Source organism: Conger conger, chromosome 13, assembly GCF_963514075.1.
Source record: "Conger conger chromosome 13, fConCon1.1, whole genome shotgun sequence".
Lineage (NCBI taxonomy): Eukaryota > Metazoa > Chordata > Actinopteri > Anguilliformes > Congridae > Conger > Conger conger.
The window spans coordinates 42926573-42932281 of record NC_083772.1 but is presented as its reverse complement, the minus strand read 5'-3'; positions in this window follow the sequence as shown (position 1 = coordinate 42932281).

Genomic DNA, 5709 nt, shown 5'->3' with positions numbered 1-5709 from the left:
TAAACTAAAAGGGTGACCGTTTTTTTATATTAAAATCAAATCTCTCTCTCATGCCTTCTCTCTTTCTCTTTCTCTTACACTTTCTCTCTCACTCTCAGTTCAACTCAGATGCTCTGTTGGCATGACATATTTCAAAATACAGACTGCCACAGCGTAGTGACAGCCGCGTCTCTCTCTCTCGCTCTCGCTGACGGTGGATGTAGTTTGACCGTGAACAGCAGTGTCGGGTTGCAGCGTCCTCTGTCGCACGGGCCGTCGGTTCTGACGGTACCGCCAAAGCCCCTCCCTCTGAAGTGTTCATGCCTAATTAGCGCCGTCGTCCTTTCGCCGTTCCCCGCGGGGATACGTGCGAGCGAATCGGCCTGTGAGCCGGCCGCCCCTTCGGCTCCGCTGAGCTAATATTGACACCGTTCCCAGTAGGGGAATCCGAGAGAACAGCGTTGTAGTGATGATTCAATCCCCAATGGTGAAGGCAATCTCGCCCCAAAGAGTCTTTCAACCTATTTCGAATATGCACCAACTGTTGCGGGCAGACAGAAAAACCTAAATTCTATTATAAAGTCTCTCTGGTGTGTCTGTGTGTTTCTATGTGTGCGCACGTGTATTTGTGTATTTGTACATGTTTGTGTGTCTGCAAGCGTGGGTGTGCGTGTTTGTTTATACGTGCGTGAGATTGTATATGTGGGGGTGTGTGTGTGTACATGTTTGTATGTGTGTGCAAGCGTGAGAGTGTAATGTATGTGTTCGCATGCTCGGGCATCTGTGCGTGGCGTCTGTATGTCTGAGTGCGTGTGTGTCTACTGTTTCGCCTCATAGATGGATTCCCTGTCTGCAGGCGGGTTGTGACCCAAATTCAGCCCCCGTTCAGCGGGGTGTAGCTGGGTGTAGTCTTGCAGCAGTCAGCTAGCCGTAGCACTGCCGGCGGGCGGAGGGAACGGGCGGGGGGGAGGGGGGGGGGGGATTTGTGATAAGAAGAGGATGTGCCCCCTGGAGGTCTCAGCCACGTCAGAACCGCAGTCTGTTTAAGACCCGAGAAGCTCTGGCCTGATACGATTGATCGCCTTGACTGTGGGTAGGCATCTGGGAACCGAGCACCGTGAGGAAATCTATATTTTCTAATGAAATTTGTACTTCGCAGTTACCAACGTCAGGTTTGGCGGGTGGTGGTAAACAACAGTCTTCCCCATTCAGCTGTGGATATTGAGCTGCGAACACTAATTAATCAAACCGCCAAACCGCGTGGAGCGCTCTCGGGTAAATGGGCCAAGCAGTTCTGTCAGCGCTCTGATTCGTTGTCTTATTTGTCGTAATGTACCGTTTAAGCCATTACCCTTCCTTTTTTTGCTCTTTTTTTTTTAACCATGGAACAACCATGTGCTTCTCGATCAGATTTGCGGTCAATCAACTTCGCAAATTGTCACAATATGCTTCACAATTTACTGCGGCCTAAACCTCCACAGGGCAAGCTGAAGACGACTATGGCAAGGAACGAGGCGCAGTGCATCCGCCTTTGGTCAGCTCCGGGTGTGTTCACAAACACAAAGTCAGTCCCAAGCATCCTAAGGTGTGCGGTCCAGGGATGGGGCGGCAGGCTGGGGTGGTGGGCTTTCAGGGGGTGACTCCGGAAAGGGGGCAGCAGCCACATTGGCCAGAGTAAGACACCAATAAAAGGGAGCTACTGTAAAAGAAAGATATTAAATGTAGGGTGCGCAATGTAAAAAAAAAGAGTTTCCCATTGCATAACTACTGGGACAGAGACCAAGACTCCATACATAGGCATGAGTAAGTTAGGAAACTGATTAGAAACTTCACAAAAGGGACATTTGTAATCTGGGCGTGAATTTTGAGACTGTGTCTGATTCCCTCACATGTTTCGGAAGTAGGGGAGGCCTATAGAAAAAGGAAATTGAACTTTTCTTGGGACAACTAGATAACCTGCACCTTGAGAATGAAGCAATCTTGCGGGCTAATAAGGTTTGAAGCATATCTGATTCATAAACTTGTTGTTTCTCTATTTTAACTTTTAATATGCCCCCTTCTCTACTGTTAGCACCACAGGTATTTTCAGGTCATGGTGAGGATATTGAGCCTTGTTTATGGGCGTCTCCTGGCCTCTCCTGGCCTCTCTGCCTCTCTGCCTCGGTGGATAAGAGAGGGCACTTTGGCTAAGGGCAAAGTTATCAGGTGACACAACACAACACCGTCTGCATGTTAAAATGGAATCGCATAAAACCACCACCTTTTTTTGTCTGAAGATGGGGAAATTATCTTCCTTTTAAAGCTGAGACATTGTATATACCACGAAAAAAAGGTCAAGAGCCAAAAATAACCTCACATATTTCAGTGCAACACGCTTTAATATTGTCAATCCCCCGGGGGAGGCCTCTTTAGCTGGGCCGGGAGGAACAGGGGACAGCGCTATCATTTCGGAAAGAATGGAAAAACACTGGAACTTCCTGGGGTCGTGCAGGGATCCCAGGAACGACAGTTGAACGAACTACGAATAATAAAACAGGGACAAGATGGTGATGTCACTTTCGCTGTAGAGCAAAAACAAAACTGTGAGCCCAAAACTGACGCCCATGCTTTGAACTTTTATGTAAACACTGTTTTCTCAGAGTATCTCAAAATTATTTACGTATGCATGATACTGATGAATTAAATCAGCATTAAATCAGTAAATCAGCTTAAGCCATAATCTGGGTAAATATTCAATTCTGAATTGGTTAGAACCATTTATTGCACACGTAGTTTGGGTCAAGTTTTATCACTGTTCTAAATTCATACACTGCTTGGTCAGCAACCAACCTTTGCAACTTTTGTAACATGCTGCCGCAAACAAAATTTATATTTTTTATGAGGAATTTCCACAAAATATTAACAGCTCCTCATTATATTTCAATCCGCTCCAAGGTGTGTGCGACCGGGTTCTTCACCTCACCCTGCCTTGTGGATTAATCCACTCAATTAAGTCAACTGTCAGTACAGTTTATCACTTTTTGGACTAATACTATACAAACTCAGGATAATTGCTGAGCACTTTTTTAAACCGCTTTATAAACGTAGACTTAATGCTCAGCCCTTAAACTAAGGCCTTAATGCTGCGGGCTTTATAAACTCAGACTTAACTCTCGCCCTTTTCTCTGTTGGGCACACGTTGAGTTAACGAACATCTGCTACGTTATCAGGATGACGCACTGTGTCATTTAAGAGAGGGCAATGGCTGATTTTCTGTTCCGTGATATTAGTTCCACCGTATCCAGTGACGGCGTCGCTGGCGGGTCAGGGCACAGCTGATATTTCCCTGTCCGTGGCGCTTTGTCTCTCAACCGCCCAGCTGTACGTGACAAAAACACAACCGGTTAGTTATTTGGAAAATTTAAGAATGAGACCCTGAGGCTAGGGAGAGGACATCTGCTGTGCCTGTAAAAATGATCCCGACGTTTAATCAGGTGTTGGAACATCTGTGAGCGTGGTCTTATTCAAAATGGAGCGCTTTACAAGCACAGGTCATTTGAATTCATCAGAGAAATCTAGAACAAAGCTCTTGAGGCCTGAGTATATTTTAACGAGTTTCACCATGGCGGCATAATGAACTGAATTCTTCTGCATTTACACTCATTTCAGAACTGCAGAGACGTTTTCACACATTCCTTCTGTCGAGTGTAAGGAGAGCTGCTGGCGTAAACGCTCTATGCAGTAATTGTTTTGCGTGCTATTGTTCTTGTGCTAGTTTCCCGAGCTGTGTTCGCCATATTGTGTTTGCCATTACTTCCGCCAACGCTGCGCCTTCGGAACCGAATGCTGATATGCAGCCTTCAGGGCAACCCTGTCCCTCCGACTGCCTGGTGTTTTTTTTAACAAACAGCAGACAGTTACGGTGCTTTCAGATCATGATGAATGGGCTTCTCCGGTATCTACGCGTGCGGCCGACACATCGGCATCGAGCTCCGGACATCCATCATGCTGCGAGACGTGTCGGTCGAGAGAGCAGCTATCCCAGAGAGCGGCTATCCCAGAGAGCGGCTATGCCAGAGAGCAGCTATCCCAGAGAGCAGCTATCCCAGAGAGCAGCTATCCCAGAGAGCAGCTATGCCAGAGAGCAGCTATCCCAGAGAGCGGCTATCCCAGAGAGCAGCTATCCCAGAGAGCAGCTATCCCAGAGAGCGGCTATCCCAGAGAGCAGCTATCCCAGAGAGCAGCTCGTGTTTGGACTCAGCTGAGGGACCGAAGAGAGAACTCGACCGGCCGCGAGACTCCCCTATTTTGCCGGCTCACCTCACACCTAGCCGTCCCTCCACAGCGCTTCAGTTCGGTGGGCTACCTGCACGCACACAAGCCCCTCCTTTGAAACGACCCGGGGAGAATTTATGGAACAAAACACAACCCCTGCACAACCCCTGAGACGTCTATGAGCTCAGCTGACGCAGGAGAGGAATTCAGTGTCGCACGTCGGTGAACGCCTCTCACCGATAACCCATGCGGGGGGGGGGGGCACCAGAAGCACTGCGGAATGGTGGTGATTACCTGAAGCTACCCTATTTTTTTACCTCTCCTGCACAACTGGAGCAATGCATCACTTTCCAACGTGAAGGCTTTTAGGGCCCCTGATTTTGGAATTTAATGGTGTTTAATAGTTGGGAAGCTATTAGCTGGGTAGCTGTTCTCTGGTACTTAAATCATAGGATTCATTGCACCATTCATTTACACAAGTAATGTACTGTGCATTATTGCAAAGGTTTCATAAAATGAAATTGAAATGAATTCCATCCATCCATCCATCCATTATCTTAACCTGCTTATCCTGAACAGGGTCTCCGGGGGGTTGGAGCCTATCCCAGCATACATTGGGCGAAAGGCAGGAATACACCCTGGACAGGTCACCAGTCCATCACAGAATTTAAATAAATTGTTGAATGTAATTATTTTGGGGCGGCATGGATGGTGCAGTGGGTAGCACTGCTGCCTCACAGCAAGGAGGTCCTGGGTTCGAATCCCCGTCGGCTGGGGCCTCTCTGTGCGGAGTTTGCATGTTCTCCCCGTATTTACATGGGTTTCCTCTGGGTACTCCGGTTTCCTCCCACAGTCCAAAGACATGCAGGTTAGGCTGATTAGAGAGTCTAAATTGCCCGTAGGTATGAGTGTGTGTGAGTGAATGGTGTGAGTGAATGGTGTGTGTGCCCTGCGATGGACTGGTGACCTGTCCAGGGTGTATTCCTGCCTTTCGCCCAATGTATGCTGGGATAGGCTCCAGCCCCCCTGCGACTCTATTCAGGATAAGCGGGTTAGGATAATGGATGGATGGATGGATGGATGGATGTAATTATTTCTCAATATTTTCAAAAGTTGACTATGCCAAATATGTATTTTACTACCGTTTAACATTTCAAAATCCCTGTTTCAGTTCTATTTCTTTTTTATTTAGCGCATGGTATGTCTAGATCTGCACATTTTCCCAGGGTATGCCAAAAGGGCCTTGCAGATGGGCTGTGTTATATACATGGTGACGATGAATATTTACACAGCTGAGCATAAGAGGGAGAGAGGGATTTTTATGGAACTTTCCGGAACATGACCCTAACCCTAAACCTCAAGTCTGGGTTGTACTTTGCACATCGCGATCGACGAGTGACGCACAACAACAATGACGGATTTTCAATGGACAAAAAATGAATGGGATTGATGAAAAACTGTTAAATGATAAAGTGA